Source organism: Cheilinus undulatus, linkage group 19 (genome assembly GCF_018320785.1).
Source record: "Cheilinus undulatus linkage group 19, ASM1832078v1, whole genome shotgun sequence".
NCBI classification, from domain to species: Eukaryota; Metazoa; Chordata; class Actinopteri; order Labriformes; family Labridae; genus Cheilinus; species Cheilinus undulatus.
The window spans coordinates 6,802,586-6,825,748 of NC_054883.1; the positions used below are offsets into that span (position 1 = coordinate 6,802,586).

Sequence of the window (23,163 nt, forward strand, 5' to 3'; positions counted from 1 at the left end):
ACGGCGTCAGGAGTGAGGGAGGGGAGAAGGGGGAAAAAAAAAAGGTGGGCGCAGAGGTCCGACCGGCGAGGGGTGGCGCCCTAAACGCATCTCATCCGGCGCTTGGACACGCTGTGCCGCTGCCTGCGACCCACAGCGACACGGTCCGCTCCCGCAGTCCGCTGGCTCCGTGTCTGCAGCTCAGGATTGTGACATTTCATCGGTGGGGACTAGAAACATGTGCGCCTGGATGGTGTGACACAGCGGCTTTTGGGGTTCGTTGCTCTCGGATACGACAAGTACCCGACGTTACGGCGCACCTTGTGTAGTAGGTGAGTACAGTTGGTTCCTCTACTTCAGCACAGACAGACCAGCCAATGCTCTGCACCTGTGGTGGCTTTTAGTGGCTGCTCATGCATCTGTCTATTGATTATGTTGTGCATCTGCTCTGTTGAAATCCAGTTGACTATCACAAACACAGGGTGCAAATCACTGCATCCTAAAACACTGCAACATATTCCAGTGGACAGTGGATGCTTTAGTGCATGCTGTTAAATGCAACACTGGGAAAAACCCCACTAGAAGTTGAGCTGCAGCTGAAGATCATGCCTAGATCTCTTGAGTCTTCCATGAAAATCTGAATCTTCCTGCAAAAAAGACTCGGTGGAGCACTTCTGATCATGTTTTATGTCAGACTTGAACATCTATTTTGACAACCATCATGAGAAATTTCCTTCATATCCTCAGAAAAGACTTTAGTTGACGATTCCTGAGGATGATACCAAAAATTCCTTGCACTCGCTGCCTGTTAAGGAGTGCCAGTGCTTCTTCCAAGTTAAATGAAGTTTTCCATCCATCCCATCAATCTTGCAACTTGAAGATCTTTGCCCCAAGTGCCCTTGGAGTGGTTTACTTCACAGCCACTATAAAGCACATAATAGGTGAAACTCAAAATGTAAGACCACCAGGAACATCACTAAAACACCCCACTGGAGCTTTGTTTAGGAGCTCAGTAGGACTGTATAGAGCTCAGTTTTAAAGTGTGTACTAATTGAACCTGCCGGCCGCTCTCTCCATTGTGTCAGGAATGTTTGGTTGCCTGTTCTCCACAGAAACCCCCCATTTCCTTTGTCCTGGAGGGGGGCAATCCTCCAGTGCCATGTGTGTGCAGTGTTGGGGGGGAGGGAGAGGGGTCAGTGGGGGTACTGACATCTGTAGCTGACAGGTTCCCCAGGGCGAGTTGACATGCTGTGATACCATGAATAGGTATTAGGGGACATATGAGCGAGGCACTCTGCACCAATGAGGGCATTTATTCTTCATGGAGCAGTATTATGTCGACAAAGATGCCCTCGGACTCATGCTTAGATGTAAATTGGTAGATAAGCACAAGTGTTGTTGCTTTTTTTAGCTAATCCTTTTGTTTCGGCCACTTTTTAATGAACTATAAATGTTTGACATAGCTTTAAGTGGACTTTAACCCTCAGGCCCTCCTTTAAAAAATCACACTCTCCCTCTTAAAGCCCTTTTAGGACATTGGATATATTTAAAAGTATCAAAAATGAATGAAAAACTTTTTTTTTTTTTTTTTTAAATTTTGGTCCTAAACTCCAGTCCTCATCTTGTATATTATTTTTCATAATTTTAACCCTATAAATTCCAGTTTATTTACATAATGCCACATTTTCTGACACACAAAAATAATTATTTTCTATTTGAAAAATGCAAGGCATATTTTTTGTGCAGGGATTATCAGTCTTTGATGTTTCAGTGATTAGCAGGAAAACTGATTTTGACGTACTACTGAGTTTTGTGTAACAAAAAATAAATAAATAAAAATTAAAATAAAATTAAAATCACACTCTCCCTTTTAAAGCCCTTTTAGGACATTGGATATATTTAGAAATATTAAACATGAAAGAAAAAACTTTTGGTCTTTAACTCCAGTCCTCATCATGTATTGCAAATGTGAATTCATTTTCATAATTTTAATTTTCACCAGACTCTGACATCCATAGAAAACACCTAAAGTAGTTGTAGTAGAAATAATTAATTCCACTGGCCTACAGTCACTGATATATCCTATCAGTTCAAACAAGGTCATGATCTCCCACAATGCCTCTCTGCAAACATTGAAAAATGGCAAAATTTGGTGGCATTTTTTGGTGTGCAAATATTTTTTACCTCTGAATGACTGAATTACAGAGGAATTAACAGGATTTCTTATTTCTGTATTGCAGTGGCAGTAGAATGAAAATAAGTGGGTTTAATGGTAGTCAATGAGGCCAAAAAGGGCTTTAGGAGGGAGAGTGAGAGTTTTTGTCTACACGGTGTGGATAACGAAGTTTCAAAAATTCATCAAAAAATGAACATCATTGTCAAATATCATCATCTTAGCCTGATAACTGCCAAAGTAAGAGCAAAAAATACAACCAAAAAGCTCTAAAAGGGCTCTAGGAGGGCCTGAGGGTTAAAGGCCTACATTTGCAGAGATAGAAGTGCAGTCAATTAGCATACCCTGTTTATGAAACGTTTGAATCAAGTCTCAAAAAACCCTGTCCTCTGCTTTTGCCTTAACTTAGGTAACTGATTTGCAAACTTCTTTATAACATCGATGGATGTCAAAAAGGGCTGCAAGCTCAGGTATACTCAACTGATTTGGATTCCTTCACACAGGTTTATAGAGATAGATTATGTCCAGAGGTCCCCTCCTCACCAGAACAAGCCAAAAAGAGAATTTAGAGCAGTGCAGTATCAAATAAAATACTTTTAGCTTAAACTTTAATGCCTCTCCATTGCACCACAGCAGGGCTAGTGGATAGCTCACTATGAGTGCAGCAGGGATGCATATTTTTGTCAGCCAACCCAGATGTTTCCATGTATTTTTGGATTATTGCTAAGAAAAATCTCAGAGGCATAAAAGGTTTGAAACTGACACGTTCTTTTTCATCAACATAATCTTCACTAATTTACTCTAATTTAGACTTTTTCTTTGTGCAGCAAAGTTATCTTGGCTTATAACTCACCATGTGAGAGGAAGGTTGGTTATCGTTTGAGTTTTTGCCAGTACCGATGCTGAATCGATACTTTTTATATGGTGCTGAAACATTGCCTGAATCGACACTTTCAACAGAAAAAAAATCAGTGGGTGAGTTAAAGCTGTCTCAGTATTGTAAACGATTCAGAAATTATTTTTTAAAAAAATGCTAATGGAGTAGAGGATTAGAAATGGAAATGGGTGCAACTTCTTTGTAAGAGACATGAACAAAATTCATATGCTGGCATTGTGTCAGAGGCAAACAATGAAGTAAATGAGTCAGTCAGATTGGCATTCCTTGGTAGGAAAACACGGACATTCCCAGCAAAACACAATGACATTAGATGTCCATGCTCTGCTAAAAAATAAGAGCAAAACAATCACACAAATTCTATAATGTTGTTGTGCCTTTCATTTGGAGCGGCAGGGGGTCATGTCTGGTGTGGGGTACCAAAATGAAGCGTTGAAATCTGCCTTGTTTTTTTCATGGTAGGTACCTGATGTGTTGGTACCGCTGCCATGTCAGTGCCAGATTTGAAACTCATCACCTGATAAGATGCAGACTAGAAGATGAATTTACATGATCTGTGTAGGCCAAAGTCAGCCCAAGTGACAGTAGTATGGTAGTTTACCAGCCTGAGGATGCTTGGATGGTTAGATCAGCATGGATAAAGGTGCCCCTCTGGCTTTCTGTGGTGCTGATCAGAGGCTGCTTTGAATTTCATTTTATTTGTGTTTCTACACTGCAACATTACTCATCTGTTGTGGAATTGTCTGCAATGTGCAAACTAGTCTGTTAGAGGGCCTTTAAAATATATTTACTCCAGGGAATGCAAACTTCTGAAACTTGTAATGTGAATTTGTCCTCATGACAAACAAAAGTCTGTCCAAAATCTCATGGCAGTTCTTCCAGTAATCTAACATACATTTGAAGAAATGAAAGTAGACCTCTAAATCCTTAGAGGTTCATCCTCTGAGCACCAATTATCAACAGTAGCAATGCTTCTAGGTTTTTAATATCCCATCTGATTAAGGGCATAAAATATAATAGTCTAAAATCAAATAAATACAGTATATCCTGTAAAATAACTTCACACTGCATCACTACAACACTGTCTCATTACTGTGTCAAAAATGTCTGACTGAGGGGCAGTACTTTTGGGCGCAGCAGACTCATGACGTAAGCAGGCAGCGGCAAGAGGCCGATGCAATTATGGCGGAAGAGATTAGCGTGGATGCTGTTATAGCGCCTGTTTTATCAGAACTTGAGAAAATTTCTTTGTTAAAAAAGAACAAAGAACAGCATTGAGTTGTTTTCATTTCAAAAACAACAAACTTCATGTACTGACATGTCTATAGTCACGTTACGCAGCTCTCTATCGAGTTTATTCCTCGGTAGCGGCTACGATGTCACATGTTTTGTCGCTCTGAAGAACCTCCATCCAATCAGCCACCATTTTTTTTAAAGGCTCTGCCCTTTCACAAACACTGTCTATCGGAGGTTTTCCAGATGGATGTGTGAAACAAATCCATCTGGTGTGTCAGGTTATGAACAGGATGCCTATGAGAAAAAGAGCTATCCCTTCATGAAACCATTCTAACCAAGGAAACTTACCTTCTGTAGCTACATAGATAACAAAGCTGCATAGCTAACATAACTAAAGCTTAGGTTCACGAAGCTCATGGATATACAAATGAAGCTAACATTTGCTAGTTAAGCGACTTAGCTGCATTATCAACATCGCATAAAGTGAAGAAAACGTGTTTACAGGAAAACGAGCTTGTCCTCCATAAATATATTCCAACCAAGAAAATGTACCTTCCGCAGCTCAAAAATAACATAGCTACATAGCTAAGCTTGAGGTCACAAATCTCATGGATACTATACTACACTAATGAAGCTACGAAGCTAACGTTAGCTTCAGCAAGCTAACGCGAGCAACCGTTCGCATCTCTTAAACTAAAATGGTTCTATACATAGTTTTATTCGGCCTAGACCTCTGTCCTCTGTTCTGTTTTATTAATGAAATAATGTTAAGTAAAGTTGAATGTCCAAATAAAGGAAAAGCGTAAATATGTTGTACGGGTGATTTATGACACCTTGGTTCTGAGAGGTTTGCTCACAGTAATGGTCTGTGAGAGCGGGCGTCCGAGACCTACGGTCTGCTGCCAGATTATCTTGAATTTTCTATTCATCTTAACTACTCAAAGCACCTTACTCCACATTCACACACTGATGGCGAAGGTTGCTTCGTAACGTGTCCATCAGTTTCAACTTATCCCGTTCATAAGAATCCATATATATTCACACACCAATGACGCAGCAGTGGGAGTAATTTAGGGTTAAGTGTCTTGCCTAAGGACACATTGACACGTGACTGTAGTAGCTGGGGATTGAACCCTCAACCTCCTGATTAAATACGTCAAACTCTACCTACTTAGCCACAGTCACTCACTTTGTTGATGTATTGTTGCCGATGGCACTCCAGTAATAAGACACTCCGTGTGCTGGAAACCTTAAATGACAGTCATGAAAGCTCATAAAGTCAGGATAAGCTGAGTGACAAAAAGAAGTTGTCATTTATATAGCTGAGAGGATTTCCCCGAAAGGCTGTCAGCAACAAATCCCACCAATTCTCCCTGCTTTTGTCTGTACGACGGAGGCAGATGAGTATGCCTGTCATTTCGCCACCTTCCTCTGTTGTGCGATATCTACTGTCAACATTTGGAAGACTTTTCAGAGTTCAGCTGCTGAACAATCTCCACAGCTGCTCCCTTATCGCCAGTGTCAGGAAAAGTCTACATGAGCGCTGAAAAACACCCGGAAAATATCAGCTTTCCCATCCAGAGCGGCAGACCTCCTTAAATAAACGAATCACAGGGGAAAGTTTCAGGAAAAGGGAAAATCTGGTTGGTGACTCCTGCAGCAGAAAGACTGAGCTGATGGGAAAGTGTTTGGGAATGTGGCCATGGCGCTGTGAGCTGGTTGTAAGTGAGCGTCCCTCATGACTGGTGGAGAGTGGTACACCGTGAGGTGGAATGCAGCCCCCATGGGCCCCCACAGTATGTGCTCAGGATGGACTTCGCACCTTACTCCAGCGTGGCGAAGAACAAAAAGGAGACCATGGGGGATTTTATCTAGGCAACAAGAGGAAGTAACAGCCTGTGCTTGCACGTTTCTTTTCCTGTTTTCTAAATGTCAGGCAGTATTAACGAAGCCTCTCAGCTGCTTTCCAAACAACTTTCATTAAAGCTGAGAGGGTCTCGTATACAGGAGCGACAGGGGGAGGCGGCACACTGAAAAGCAAGCGAAAGCAGCTCCATTCAACCTAGAAGAAAAAATAAGTCCCCCTCTTTAGATACTTATGATCCTATCAGCTTAAGAGCGTTCCCATAGGAGCAGATGGAGCCTGGGCCGACTGTGCAGAACGGCGAAATCTCTCTCAAGTTGTTGACATTTGAAAGCCATTGTACTGTATTCAGTAGTATCAGAGCTGGCCTGGTGTGCCTGCTGCAGGGGTATCCGAGTGAATAATACACCATGTGGGGCCTCAGGTAAACAAAAGCTTTCAGCAGAGGCAACCCCACCTGCCCTGAGCAAGCAGAGGCCACAGGCAGAGCAGATAGAAGAAGAAGAGGGGGCGTCGGTAATGAATAACGAACTATTATGATGATTAAAGGGGGCGATTGGCACAGGGAGATAAGAGTGTGGTGACCGGCCGAGCATGAGGTGTTTACAAGAGGAATTCCTCACATTCCTCAGCTGCAGCCATGCCACTCCGATGTGCACCTCCACCCACTGATGGTCACCCTCTGTGCCAAGAGGGACGCAAGGGGCAAACAGGCCCAGTAAGTTCCTCCTCTGGAAGTAGCTGCTGTAATCGGTTATGTAAGGCCGTTTCTCTGTGTTGCTTCAGAGATTTTCCAGAGTATTTGATAGAACTAATACAGAGGGCTGAGGAACATGAGCAGTGGATCTCCAGAGAGTTAAAACTCACAAAAAGGCTTGTTTTGAGCAGAAAAGGGGATTCAGAGTTGAAGCTAGAATCTGTAGTTCTCCCTACTTTCATGCTTAAGAAAAATATTGGAGCTTTGAGAAACTGTTTCATTTATTTTCAGTGGTATCCAGTAAAATTTCATACACGCACCAAGCAACAACCCCATGTTGAGAAATGAAGACAGTGCAGAAGAGCATAAAACTGCACAATGTCCACTTGAGGTTAAGTACAAAAGTAAGGTAACTCCCATAAGAGCCTGTTTAAAGGCTCATTTTAACAGCAACATTAGAGATGTTTACAGTCCATTTATTCCCATCACTTTTAACCCCTTTTTACCACCTTTAACCCTTTTTTTGCCACTTTTCTGCCACTTGTGATTTTTTTTTGCCACCTTTCTGACACTTCAACCCATTCATGCCATCTTTTTGCCAATTAATTCCCACTTTTGCCTTTATTTGACCACTTTTTTGCCCAATTTGCCCCTTTTTTAAATCGCTTTAAATGCATTTTTACCACCTTTTTACACACTAAACCCTTCTTTTAGGCCACTTGAAACCCATTTTCACCATTATTTTGACATTTTCAACAAGTTTTTGTCATTTTCAACCCATTGTTTTTCAAGTTTTTATCAATTTTCGCCTATTTCTGACTTTGTTTTGCCACTTTTTTACCCAATTTGCCATGTCTTTTCATCACTTTAAACTCATTTTTTGCCACCTTTTGCCCTCTTTTGCCATCTCAATGATCCCCCAGTTGGCTGGGCCCCAGAAAGCTCTGCCCTTTATCTCCTCTTATAGGCCACCTGGACTGGAACATTATTTAAAAAGTCTATTTTGTATCGATTTAAATATGGTGTGCCTTGAGATTTTGGCTTAACCTTAGGTGTGCCTTGGGCGAAAAAAGTTTGAAAACCACTGGTCTATAGCACTGATATTCAATTATTTTGTTGCCCAAGACACACTTAATCTTGCCAAAATCTTAAGACACATGTATTCACATTCATGCAAAATAGCCTCAAATTAATTTCTTTAGTTGTTATAAAATTGTAATTATAACGTGTGGTTGTTGAGTTCCCACGGCACACCTAGACTTTCTTGAGACACAACAGTGTACATCAATACACGATTTGGGAACAACTGGTCTATAGACTAAAAAGTGAAAAAAAAAAAGATCATGGATCGATTACCAGGAAATCTGCACAGTCATGGTACCCAGAGGATGAACCCCAAAGACTTAAATGATCCCCTGGTTTGTCATGGGGCTTCATTTGTAGGCCATGGTTTTTAGTTTTATGATGAAATATTTCAACATACACTAGTCTAGACTGGTACAGATGTTTTTAAGCACGTTCATAATACCCAGAGGATGAACCAAGGCTATTAAAGTTAACTAACACTAACTAAATAACTAAAACTAGTATGTGAAAATCCTTTTAGTTGACTGAAACTAAATACAAATTAAGCTTTACAAAAGAAACGAACACTAACTGAAACTTCATTCTGTGCTGACAGAACTAACTAAAATAAAATAAAATTAGACAGAAAATCTCCTTCGTTTTAGTCTTTGGCAGCAGAGTTATGACTGACATGGACACCCACGCCTGGAGAGTGTAAAATCTCCTGATTTTGATTGGAAATACTTATACAGTGGTAATTTTGGGTCTTGCGTTGTATGAAGACATAAAAAATGAATAAAGAGAAAAGTGAAGAGCCTTTTTGCATCTCGCTCCGACAAGTTCCCCATATTGCCAATAAAATTAAAACTAACACTAAAACTAATAAAACTAAACTAAAACGAAGCATTTTTGCAAAATAAAAACTGAACTAAACTAACAAACCAGAAGAAAAAATGAATAAAATCTAAACTGAAATTAAAAGCAAAAAGTAAAAACAAAATAAAAATAAAAACTAATGAAAAATCCAAAACTATTATAACCTTGGAGTGAACCCTGTGGAATTTAATGATCCCTATATTTTTTATCCAGCTCTGTCTTCAGGTAGAGGTTTGAAGGTTTATTTTATCTCAGCACTAGACTAAACTGGTGAAAATGTTTGTTGGCACATGTGTAGTACCCCAAGGATGAATCCTGAGGACTTCATTATGCCGGTGGTGACTCATGGTGATGCCCTATAGCAGTTTCACCTGCTAAACAGCAGCATGTTGGCGTTTAGTTCAGTCTCACAGTCTCATGGTGCTGCTGGCATGTTTGTAGACTCAAAGTCCTGTTTTTGCTCAGTTTTAGCCACAGGCAGCCATAATAAATAATAACCCATTTTACTACAAATATCTGTGTATTTCCCAAACAAAGTAGTGCTTTGTGGTCAAATATTTAACCTGCTTATGTCAAACTTCAGGATGATCCTCAGAGCTGCAGCATAAAGCCCAGTGGATTTCTTAGAGTAAAAAGGGTCAGATAGGTCACAAACAAGCATGGCAGGAAAGCCAGAGGATAAACCTAACACACACCTCTAGTGTTAGGAAACCAGGAAATAAAATAAACCAAATAATTGGATATATTCAACATTTTTTGTTATATAATGCATGCCAACAAGTGGAAAAGCTATGTCTTTATGTATATGGAAGTTGTGGTTCTCATCTGGTGGCTCAGGACCCGAAAGTGGGTCACAAAGCCATTTTCAGATGTGTGCCAGGAAATTCGTCAGATTTGTCCTTGATGTGCTTTATTTTAATTTCTCCATCTCTTACTATGTTGTATCTTGAGTTCCATCTCATGTCCAAGTTGCCCCATTTCTGATTTTTCCCCCATTTTAAAAACATTTTGTCATAATTTAAAAAATTTAAGATTTTAATTCATCTACTAGTGAGGATGTGGTTGGTCCTGATGCTGGATCAGGATCATTGATGAAGCAAATTGATCTGATGCTATGACAGTTTTGGCCTTTACAGTGTCTATAAAAGTATTCACCCCTTTGGATGTTTTACTGTTTCATTGATTTTATGAATCAATCATGGTCAATATAATTTGGCTTTTTTGACAAAAAAATAAATAAATCACTGCTCATCACTAGACACGCCATGCACGCCACACACGGTGTTTGCAGCGTCATGCTGTTGGGATGCTTCTCGGCAGCTGGCCCTGGAAGGCTTGCAAAGGTAGAGGGTAAAAGGAATGCGGCAAAACATAGGAAAATCCTGGAGGACAATCTCATCCAGTCTGCAAGAGAACTACGGCTCAGGAGAAGATTTATTTTCCAGTAAGACCAAGGCAGTAGATGCTGCAGTCTCTCAGGCCTAGTCCACACATAGGGGGGTATTTTAAGGTTTCTCTCTGCGCCCATACATTGAGCCAGGCCCACTCATATGTGTAAAACATGTTTGAGCCTCTGAGCAACTAACTTTTCTTTTTCTTATCAAGTCCTTCCTCAATGACATATTTAAGATATGTTTTATATCAGTGTTTAAAATGCCCTATATTAGACATGTAAGCTCTGTCGTAATACATTGAACAGACTTTTGTTTGTGTTGTTAAATCTAACAGCATCAAAAAGTCCTTCAGACTAATAAGAAAGCTGTCTTTATGTTTCAGAGGTGTCTAATAGGTCAAAAGAGTCACAAAGGGGCTTCTCAGGACACAGAAGGTTTGTGTTTCATGATCATTCATCACATTTTTAATGCATTTCAGATGACTGGGTCTAATAGGATTATGAGAAGCCCTGGGGGTGAATGGGTCCAGGGGGGTTCCATGTTCCCCCTGCAAACTCCAGCCCCGGCCGCCCTTTTCAGCAGTCATGTGATAGAGAGGGACAATGCAAGCAGGTGTCAGCCTGATGATTACGGGTCTGAGGCCGCGCTCACCTATGTGGATTACTCAGAGCCTCTAATGGATGGCGGGTTGTGACCCCAGCCAACGAGGAAGCAAATCGGCCTCCTCTCACCCAGAAAAGTGCTTTTTTTCATCAAGTCAAAAAAAAGAACGAGAGAGAGGGAAAAAGAGCCTCAAGTCTGTGGTTTCCTTGGCAACTTCTTCAGTCTGGATATTTGTTCTTTCAGCGTAACATCAAAAAGTATTAAGATCCTTTCATTTATCGTATGTGAGTACTTGTCAGCTTTGGATGCAGCAAATTGTATTCAAAGTCAGTTTCCTTTGTTTTAGTCTTTGCCTGGAAGCTTGAGCGCACACTCAGTTAAAAATCAAACCTTGTCTAGCGGCCAGACTCTCTGATAGAGACTGCAGATTAAAGTGGCACCATATGCCGGGGACTGGAGAGCCCCCTCCCCATGGTAGAGCTTATTATCAGGCTGCTATGTCACTGTCAGCGGCTAATTGTTGTGGAGGATTGAGGTGATGGCGGGAACAAGTCTCCTATCTTGTCTTAAATGCTTGGTCATCTCTTTTTCTTATCCTGCCACCTAAATTAAAGCATCCTTTTCACAAACTCACCCTCTGCATTTCTCATCACCTCGCCAAGGCTAATGTTTAATTGTGTTACTCTACCTTCTTTCAAGCTGAATGCCAGGAAATGAAGCCCCTGAGTTTATAAAACCATTGTTTTCTGTCGGTGCCCGGCCCCGTGCCGCATGTGGCTCATTTCATGGCTGCTGGAGAGCCTGATTGATGGGCTGAAGGAGCTGGGGCTCCTCATGTGCAGCAACTTGGCAAGGAGAAAGTGGAGCCCTGGGCGAGGCCACATGAGGTAAAAGTGAATATATAGGGGAAGCAGGTTTGATCAGGCTGAGACGCTGTGTTCCCTTTGGTGCCAGATTGCTCTTCAAGCACCAGAGTTGGTCTTGAAGTGACATTTAGGTCTTTGTCTAGTGAGGTTATTAGTATTTTTGCAGTGTGGGTTTGTATGGCGTACTTCTATCACTGAAAACTAACTTTATACCTAGGAGCTTAAAGCACTTGTTTGCATTTTCTCCACTCTTATACATGTGCTTTCATCCACTGAGAGAAGGCACTGCCCTCTGAAAGACAACCCTGATGGCACTTTATCATTTATTGTCCACTTGAAGGGCAGCATGGAGGACAACTTATCACGTTTTGTCCATTTAAGGCAACCTGGAGACACTTTATTGTATCGTCCACATATGAGGGCATTTATGCTGGCACTTTGTCAACTTATGTCCATTTAAAGGGAACCTAAGAGACAATTTGTCAAAATGTAACCAGATAGAGGGCCCCAAAGAGGGCACTTTGTTAATTTGTGTCTATTTAGATAGCATTTAGGAGGGCACTTTGTTAATTTATGTCTACTCATGTAGTATTTAGGAGGGCATTCAGACAGCACCAAAGAGGGACCTTTGTCAACGTATGTCTTTGAGAAGGCACTAAAGAGGCAATTTTCCATGTAGAGGGGACCAGAGAGGGCACTTTGGCATTTTTTGTTTATTTAGAGAGCACTTAAGAGGTAATGTGTCCAATTTTGTCCCCTTAGAGAGCACTTAAGAGACAATTTGTCAAATTTTGTTCACATAGAGGGCGCCAAAGAGAGCACTTTGTTAATTTGTGTCTATTTAGATAGCATTTAGGAGGGCACGTTGTCATTCTATGTCTTCTAGAAGCCACTTAAGAGACAATGTGACAAATTCTGCCCATATAGAGGATAACAAAGAGGATACATTGCTAAATGTCATCCTCTCAAAGGGCACCAAAAATGGCACTTTGTCAAATCTCAGTCACATTAAGGTCACCAAAGGGGGCATATTGCACTAGAGGGCACTTTAGAGGCAATTTGTCAAATTTTGTCTACATAGCACCAAAGAGGGAAGTTTGTCAACGTATGTCTTTGAAAAAGCACTTAAGGGGCAATTTTTCCACATAGAGGGCACCAGAGAAGGCACTTTATCATTTTTGTTTATTTAGAGAGCACCTTGGAGGTAATGTGTCCAATTTGTCAATGTAGAGAGCACTTAAGAGAAAATGTGTCAAATTTTGTCCCTGGGAGCACCAAAGAGGGCCCATTGTTCTTAATGTGATATATTCAAATGTATGTTCTTTAATATGGAGTTGGCGCCCCCTTTTGTGGCCGTAGCAGCCTCTACTCTTCTTGGAAGGCTTTCCACAAGTTTTTGGAGTGCTTCTGTTGTAATCTGTGCCCATCCATTCTGTAGAGCATGTACAAAGTTGATGTCAGGGCTCTGCGTCAAGTTCTTCCACGCCAAACTGGGGCACGGTCATGGTGGAACAGAAATGGGCCTTCACCAAACTGTTGCCACACACAGAGGAATCATAGCATCGTCCAAAACGTCTTGGTTTGCTGAAGCGTTATGATTGCCCTTCAATGGAGATAAGAGGTCTAGCCTAAAACCCTGAGAAACAGCCCAATGCCACTATCCCTCCTCCACCAAACATCAGAGCTCTTCAGCTATGGAATCCACTGTACTGAGTCACTGTTGTTCCTGAATGCTTCAACCTTCTAATAAATGCAATTTACAGTCGACTGCGGAATATCCAGTATCCCCAAACCGTCTCAATGCAAAGGTGGCATCCATCTCAGAGCTCAGAGAATGACACATTAAGTATCACAAAAGTTTGTTAATTGAGACTGCATGGCTAGGTGCTTGATTGAGGAGCGTTTTTCTGAAGAAAGTCATTTAAATATGAACCCTAAAATATATCTGTGAATATTTCTGTGGGTATTTACTCTTTGTGAGACTAATTGAGCATCATACCAAAGCCTCCTTCTGTAACTGAATAGCTGACGTCACTCAGACTTGGTCTAACTCTTCATACTGTCAATCATTACATTCTGTAAATGAATAAGCTGATCGCACAATCCCACTTCAGAAACATCCAATCTATTCTACATGACAGCTAGATTGTAAACCAGAGTGCTGATACAGAACGCTCCTGATGACTTCTTTTCTAAAGGTGTCCTGGGAGCTGACATTTCATCGTAATCATGATGTTAACCAGCGCAGCTCAGGGAGGATTCCTCAAATATGAAACTATCTCTGCTTGTCACCCTCAATTAGAGCACAGTTTGTATGGGTTTTTGCTGCCATTCTCCTTCACCTCCTCCTCTTCCTTCCTTGTCTCACTCTCCAGTCTGAGAGATTCGTGCCCTCAGGGATCTGGAAAGCTGTCGAGTAATCTGAAACAGAATTAATACTGAATAAGATGGAGAGAGACAGGGAGAGAGAGGCGTTGGCAAATTAATTTACAGACACAGAGCGGCGTTTAAAAGAAAACTGCTAAATGACACAGTGGGATTTGGCTTGTTTGTTTGTGTGTTTGTGGTGCTGGTGGCAGGGGATGCTGGTTTTGATGGCTGCTACATCACCATGGAGACAGGACATGGATGCTGGAGTGAGTACAGTTTTGGGAGCTGAAAGAGAAAACATGGCAACAACAAAATAACTGGACAGACGTTGGAAATATAAATGTCCTTCATTGTCTGCACACTTCACATTGTTCTGCCACTGATGGGCTGAAGCACCAAATCCATGTTCACACCCAGATTATCTCATTTCTGCACAGAGAGTGGCACTTTCATGGACGACAGGCAGCATGAGCCAAATGAAACTGCTGCTGGAATGACCCCCCTTCCTCCCTGAAGAGTTGAGTGTCCTTTTGGGAGAAGAGATGACTTGACGTTTTGATTTTGTCGGAAGCTGCAAATAAATTAGACACTCTGGTCACTGAGCCGGCTGTTGGTGCTGTAAAAACACTGCAGCTGGTTGTAGTATACGACGTGTCAAACATGCTGGAGCAACTGCAGTGATTTTTCTTTCCTCTCTATGTCAAAAGGAACTTTATGCATCTGCTGCTGTTGGATTTTTCACTCATCTCTCTTGTGTGCTCACTAGTGTTAACCTGACACGCATAGATGGTTTCATTTATCTATTGCATGCGTATGATCACATTCATCTGGGAAACCTCCAACACAAAGCGTTTGGGAAGGGCAGGACTTTTCATAAACTTCCTGGTAGGTGATTGGCTAAACATTCTGTGACATTCATTATGGGCCAATCAGAATGACTAGATAAAAAATATACCATGGCATAGTAACCTTGCAAATCAGATGGATACGCCCGTTTCCGTGTTTCTCACTGGTGAATCCATCTTGCAAAGCTCCCGTCCGCTCCCATGGCGGAGTCGTGACGTAAGCAACCAGCAACAAGAGATCAGCGCAATAATGGCGGAAGAGATTAGCGTGGATGCTGCTAAAGCGCCAGTTTTATCGGAACTTGACGACATTCTTTGTTAAAAGAAGAACAAAGAACAGCAGTGAGTTGTTTTCTTTTCAACAGCGACAAAAGTCGTGTACTGACATGTCTACAGTCGCCATTGTTTGCGATATGCAGTTCGGTAGAGGTGCAGTTTGGTAGCGGCTACATCACATGTTTTGTTGCTCTGATTGGCCAACAAAGATGTGACTGACAGAACGTTCATCCAATCACCCTCCAAATTTTTTTCAAAGGCTCCGCCCTTTCCCAAATGCTGTCTATGAGTGGTTTTGGTGCCAGGTTACTACTGTAGTACATGAACAGTGGGTTATAATGTGGTAAACTTAGGCCGAGGCCAGTCAGGGCTGTTTCGGAAGCATTTTTCACCATTCAAATCTCCCACATAATCAAATCCTTATTACAACACTATTAAAAGGGAAGAGGGCGGGGAGGGAGACATGCAGGAAATAACGCCACAGGGTGGGTTTGAACCCAGGCCGTCCGCGTACATCCTAGCCACTGGACTACCAGTGTGCCCTGCAATTAGTTTTCTACATTGTTAATTACAGCTTTTCAAGCTTTCATAACAAAAACTTTTCTACACTTATCTTTAATGAAATGATTATATTTTTAATGATACAGTTTTAATATGTAGTAGATACACTGAAAAAAAAAAATCTTAAATTAACAGTAGAGTACCGGCAGCTGTGGTTGCCAGAAATATAGCGTAAATAACACAGTGAGAACGTATAAGACAAAATGGTGTTTTCATTCTGCAACTATAAATATTGCAGTATAAACATGTTATTTTTTTACTGTAAATTTCTGTAGAAAAAATACAATGTTGTAAACGTTTATACAGGGGGTGCTGTAAAAATAAGTTATACTGTACCCATATTTACGGTGATTTGCTCTTAATGTACAATAATTTGATGTAAAAATAACAGCTCTGTTGTAACACTTTCTACAGTGATCAGCAGTAAAATAACGGTAATGAAATAAACCTGTTTACAGAAAATTACCTAAAACAGAAATCCTGTAAACCTAAATACAATCTATCTCAGTAATAAAATCAGTACATCTGATGTTTAGCAGTATTTTATTATAACTGCTTAAATTTTATGGTAAATTACCAGCAGCTGTGGTTGCCAGAAATTTACTGTAAAAAATACAGAACAAAACATGAGAAATTACAGTTGATTTGCTAAGTTTTAGCAGTGTTGCTTGTAACTTGTCGTCTTGAATCAATTCACTGGTTTATTTGCTGTATAGTATATGTATAGTATATAATCATGTCCTTCAAAACAGTGGTTCTCAACTGGTTGAGCCACGGGACCCACCATCAACTCATCAAGGAGAATTGCGACCTATATTTTGGGGGATTTTTTGTCAGTCAGATGTATTTAATGAAAGATAGTAGAGCTTGGGCCTATGATGGTACAAAGGTGCAACAAAACAATGAAATAGGATAAAACATTCATGTTTTATAGAGTCTCACGGACAATTTATCGCACTTCTTTTCCCCCAGTCACACATCCGCGACCCACTTTTGGGTCCCAGCCTACCAGTTAAGAACCGACAGCATGAGGCAGAAAAGCTTCTCAACTCAGTCAGACCATCACACGTTTTGTGTTTATCCATTATAACCACTGTTGCATGGGAAGTACTGGACTGCAGTGTGTCTTCCTCTGCTCTGTAGGGTCAGATAAGTATGCCTTGTACCTCAGCAGAAGGGTGCCAAAAATGTTATTTTGTTATTTTGGTACCTTTCCAAACTTTTGACAGTGGAGACACATGTAACTGCTGAGCTGAATCAGAGTTGACCACTTGGTGGAAACGCAGCTGAAGAGATGCTGCAATGTACAAAACCACAGGAATGCTCCTTTAAACTGTGATCCACACAGAGTTTGTTGTAAGCGGTCTATAAAAGTAATCTTGTGCAGAATCTGTCACCACAGCGGCTCTTAAAATAATATCAGTGAGGTTCGGCCGTCTCCTCTGCTCGTCCCTGGGGCTCTCAATCCATTCTTCACTTATCCACTAATAATAGATCCTGCTGCTCATCCTGAGCCTGACGTGACACAGAGGAGGAGAGGCTGCAGTGATGGAGAGAGAGACACCTGCACATTCTCTTCCAGCCAGTCACGTCTCCCCGCGGGGGCCGAGCTTTTGACATTTAACTACGAGAGCTGTAAACAGGCCACTGGAATGCCATTGACATTCATTTTGTCTGGAGCAGGGTTTTTTTTTTTTTTTCTCGCTTCAGTGAATTTTGTCTCTCTGAAACTCTGTTTTTATAGTGGTCTGAAATGAAGAAGTTGGTTTATACTTACTTAAGTAAAAGGCACTAAAAGAACTGCAAAACATAAAATAGGCATAAGGGAATGTTAGCAGCAAGAAAGTTCAACTGATCATTTCTTCATAGAGTGCTGAAATTGTTTGAAAGTTTCTTTTTTTGAAAAGATTAACACCCATTCATCCATAGTCCACATTGCTATCCCATGTGGGGTCAGAGAGGACTGAAAAATGGGCAAGAGGCACGTAAAACCCTGGACTAGATCCTTGTCAACCCCAAAGCTGACATATGTAAAAATTATTCACCCTCTTGGATGTTTTACCCTTTAATTGATTCTAAAAATCAATCATGGTCAATATAATTTGGCTTTTTTGGCAAAAAAAAAGAAAAAAAAGTCTTGTTAATGTCTAAGTGAAAACAAATTTCTATAAAGTAATGTCAATTAAACAAAAGATTAAATGTGATTGCATGAATATTCACCTTTAAAGTGGCAGAGGTCCAGCTTTTTGGTCAGTGAAATGGGAATCACCTGAGTGCAGTGAATGTGTCTCAAGTGATTGTAGTGTAAAAACACCTGTGTCACTGTAACACTGTAACACTGTAAAAGGAAAAAATGGGCAAAAAGTATATCAAAAAATGGGTTAAAAATGACTGGTGAAAAAATAGGAGAAGTGGCAAAAATAGACGAAGAGTGTCAGAAATGGATAAAGGACTGGCAGAAAAGGGATAAAACAGGCAAGAAAAGTGATTTAAAGGAGTTAAAGAATGGAAAAAAATGGGTTAAAGAGGCAAAAAAAGGGCAAAAAGTATCAAAAATGGGTTAAAAGTGGAAAAATGGTGCAAAAATAGCCAATGGCAAAGTAAGGCAAGAAAGTGGCTTAAAGAGTGATAAAAACAGCAAAATGTGGCAGAAATGGGAAAAAAATAGTCACAAAATTATGCAGAAATGGCATAATGAAGCAGTGAAGTAGTGAAAAGTGTTAAACTTGGGTTCATATTGGTGCTAAATCACAATTATTGAGGATCCAATCTCTGGGATTTTCAGGAGCCCAGCCAATTCTGTGGGCAGGCCTGTCTCCTAGTGGTCTACGGCATTATAGATCAGGATAGATCTCACTGGTAATGCCTAAAATGTCCTGCGTTTTGAAAGAAAACACAAATACTAATAAAATATGATGTTAATCAGAACAAAATATTGATAGAATTTTTCTCTATTTGAAAATCCAGCCCCCAGAGTCTCTAGACTAAATCTGGCCCTTGTGCAAATGTACCTGATGACCCCTGGTTTAAAGACAACAAGGTGAATGATCTGATTTGAGACAAAGCCCAGACCTCAGTCTAATGAAGAATTTGTGGCTGGATTGGAAAAGGGCTGTTTATGCCTGATCCCTGTGCAGCCTGGCAGAGCTTGAGCAGTTTTGCCAAAAAAAGAATAAAAGAGTAAAATTGCAGTGTCCATTTATGTAAGCCTGAGTGAGACCTGTCCACACAGACTGAGTGCTGTGATTGCAGCCAAAGGTGCATCTGCCAAATTCAGTCTAACAGGGTTGAATGTTTAAGGAGTAACTTACCTGACATTACACATTTTTATTTAACTGCCATTAGTTTGTAGAAACCTCTTATCACCAAGACTTTAGAGTTTTTTTTATTTTGTCACACATTCACGCCTACAAGCAGCAATTACCTAACAAGCACATTTAAAGGTGCAGTGTGTAAAACTGAATGTCAACATCTAGAAGTGGGTTCTAGATTGCATTTCTCTGCTGGAAACTGTGGCAACCAGTTGAATTTAATGTGTATCTGTAATGTCAATACGATACAATTACTTTATTTATCCTTTTTTCCTCTATGTTACCATGGAAACATGTAAAAATCCAAGATGGTGGCATCCATGGAGGGGGCCCTCCCTATGTATGAATTAAAGGTTTATTCTGAGTTGTTTTTTTCAAAATAGCTATTTTTGAATTTAGATAACTAAACACTTATTTAGAAATGTTTTGCTTTATTTTACCAAGTCTCTCCAGCTAAATGCTACTAGGCTAAATATTACACACTGCACCTTTAAGGATTGTAAGAGGAAACCAGAGAGTCCATGCAGTTTCAGAGAATACATGTGAACTTCGCTAACACTGCACCACCACGCAGCTCTTAAAAAACACAGCCTGATATTTTTTCCCTTTTGTTTGTTTTCTTCCCCTTAAAATCAGGGTAAATGAATAAACAATTCACATAGTGATAAAATGATCTGACCAAGAAATAATAATCCACGTAATCGACTATGAAAGCTATTTTAAAGAGAGCTGAGCCCAGTATTTTCTTGCTTCCACTTTTAAAAGTTGGATTTTGAGGGTTTTCTTTGTTGTTTATTAATAGAAATTTCATTCTTCCCCCGTCCTCTTATTAAGCTCTCACTTTACTCTTTCTATTCTCTCTTGCGTTCTCTGTAGTTCTTTTTTTAATGTGTAATCTCAGCATGGATTTTCTTTCTTTTATAGTTGCAGCTCTGAGTCATGTGTTAGGGTTGGTAGTATCAGCATTGTCACTACCTGGAGCCTGCATATACTGAGCCTGAACAGGAAAACTAACATCCAAGGTATTTATGGTTATGAATTGTTTAAAGCTTTTCCAGAGGAAAAACAATTAATTTGTTCTTGTTACTCTGTCATAAAGGAATATTCTGCAGCTTTACTTTATTATACGTTGATGCAGTGGTTTTCAAACTTTTTTGCCCAAGGCACACCTAAGGTTGAGCCAAAATCCCAAGGTATACCATTTTTAATCGATACAAAATACTTTTTAAATAATGTTACTGTCAAGGTGGCCTATTGGGGGGGGGGTGTTAAGGGGAGAGCTTTCCAGGACCCAGCCAACTGGGGGATCATAGAGATGGCAAAGAGGGGTGCAAATGGGTTATAAGTGATGAAAAAACATGGCAAAATTTTGCAAAAAGTGGCAAAACAAAGTCAGATATGGGTGAAAATTGGTGTAAAAGTGGCCAAACAATGGGTTAAAATCAGCAAAAACTTGTAGAAAGTGTCAAAATAGTGGCAAAAATGAGTTACAAGTGGGCTACAGATTTAAATGTTGTAAAAAGGTGGTAAAAATGGGCTAAAAGTGATTTAAAAAGGGCAAAATTGGGCAAAAATGTTTTCAAACAAAGGCAAAAGTGGGCAAAAATTGGCAAAAAGGTGGCATCAATGGGATGAAAGTGTCTAAAAGGTGACATGATAGATCAAGTTGCTAAAAGGTAGTAAAAGGGTGTTGAAAGTTATGGAATAAATGGCCAAACAATCGCAAAATTGGGCAAAAAGTGGTAAAAAGGTAGCAAAAATGGGTTAATGTGGCCACTGCGTTAATGTATTTCCCCCATTTTATTCGCCACCTATGTGTGATTATTTAACACCCATTTTTAGAGACTGAGATGAATGATACTACCATGTACTACTGTGTGGTTGATCCGTTCATCATAGACTCTATGAAGCTCACCAAACAAATCACCCTTATCCTCAGCTCTATATCTGAACTCCATCTCCATCCTACCGCAGCGTTGAACCACCCCTTCATCCATAACATTAACCACTGCTGACTCTGTGTGTGTGTGTTAGCATGTGTGGTGTCACAGATCTCATCTAAACTGTGCTGAGTCGGGCTTGTTCCTCTGCTGTTTACCTATTCATTAATTCAGCCGTGAGTGATGGCACGGACAAACCAAAGCCCTCCATCCTGTGGTAATTAAACGTCTGTTGGTGGGACATTTTTCTCCTGCGGAGCGTTTAAAAAAAAAAAAAACTCTCACACACACACAAACGAGCAGTCTTTATATAGAGATGATGCCGGTGGGTGTCCCAGCTAGCGTTGTTAATTAGCATGCAGAGCGGTTGCACTGATTGCTTCATTATTTCTCCAATAGGCATCTGTTGGAGAGATTTGATGGATGCCGCGTGTTTGACAATAATCCATGTAAAAGCTTCTTATGCAAACCTTAAAGCTATACCTCGCACCTACAAGAACACCATTATTTACTAAATGCAGGTTTGGAATTCCTCAGAGGAGCTTAGACTCAGATTTATCTGATCCTCTAGCCGTGGACTTGCACAATGGCACGTTAAAACTCAAGACAAATAGCCATAACCATGCAGTTATGTTACACACTATGCTATGTGTGTTGAAGTTTTACAAGATGTCAGTGCTTGATTCAAGATTTAACTTTTCACAAAGTTTATTTAATCCATCTAAACATATTTTTCTTTAGAGGTGATAGAAGTTTCAACAGAGAAAAAGTAACGGTGCTTTGAATAGAGGTTTGAAAAGTTCATTTTTATTGTATGTTGCACAGTTAACACATCATCATTTGTTATCTTTAAATCTTTTAAAGCCATGAAAGCAACTGGCTTACTTATAAGTATAGATCCATAATATGCAGAGAGAGAGAGAGAGCCTTAAATAGAGCTGTCACATTTTCACGGGCCGATCAGAGAAACAAAACACGTGACTTAGCCGCTACCAATCTGCGCCCCTACCGAGGAGAAAACTCCATACAGATCTGCATAACGCGAACCATGGCAACTGCAGACATGTCAGTACTTGACTTTTTTGTTTTTGAAAATAAAACAACTCACTGCTGTTCTTTGTTCTTCTTTTAACGAAGAAACGCCGTCGAGTTCTGATAAAACTGGCGCTTTAGCAGCATCCACGCCAATGTCTCCCACCATAACTGCACCGGCGTCTTGTTGCTGCTTGCTTACGTCATGACTCGGCCACGCCCAAAAGTACTGCCCCTCGACACTGATTGGTCCTGTCACTTTCTAACCCGGCCCAAACAGTTCAGACGGGAGCTTTGCAAGATGAATTTGCCAGTGAGAAACACGGAAACAGGCGTATCCATATGCTTTGCAAGGTTAAATGGGAATAGTTTTAATATAAAAAACAAGTTTTATGAATCTAATAGTAAGTGTAAATAGGCATCAAATTGACTAACATCTACTTTTAACTTGGTATTAAAAAAGATGCAGAGGAAATTAAACTGTTGTCACTTCTTGTAAGTGCACAAACTGAGACGATACTAACCCACTGTGATAAAGTGCTCTGTGCTGTAGTGTTAATTTTGTCAACTAAAACCATGATTGAAAATGTTCGTCTACAGCTTTTTTTTCCATGACAAAAACTAGAAAAGCACCCGGAGAGCGCAGACCTCCGCCATTAGCCCTATCTCCCAATAGTAAAGAATCCTTTAAAAAATTCCCGGATCCAGACGGTGATCCGGATCACTCCCAAAATCGAATCAGTTCTTCCTTAAGCTATTTCTGACATTTCCTGAAAATTTCATCAAAATCGGTCCATAACTTTTTGAGTTATGATGCTAACACACTAAGTAACTAACTAACTAATAAACCTTGCCGATCACATAACCTCCTTGGCGGAGGTAACTAGGCAGGGACTAACAAAAAAAGATCTGTGATGACTAAAACTGACAAAAACTAAGTTTAGTTTTCATCAGGATGTCTAAAACTAGACTAAAATGTAATGTAGTTTTGTTGGACATTCAAAGTCCGTGATATTTCTCCACTGTGGGTAAATCTGTCAAAACACAATGCAGCTGTAGCTAAATGTCCTCTTATCTATAGAAAGCAGGGACCCCAGGTTTGGTTGAGTGCAGAGAACACACTACCATGATTTGGTACCAGATTTATTCAAGAAAATAAATGCTTGGCCAAAAAGTAAAG

General features: G+C 40.4%; 1 protein-coding gene across 2 annotated transcripts in view; it reads left to right on the forward strand.

Annotated features, from left to right (window-relative positions):
- Nucleotides 1-23,163, forward strand: part of tmem108 (transmembrane protein 108) — a 96,378-nt gene continuing 73,215 nt past the window's right edge. Inside the window, exon 1 of one of the 2 annotated variants that reach the window (XM_041814813.1) lies at nucleotides 1-311. The gene's annotated coding sequence lies outside the window, so the exon portion shown is untranslated. The remainder of the gene's footprint in view (nucleotides 312-23,163) is intronic. The other variant, XM_041814812.1, reaches the window with a different exon arrangement.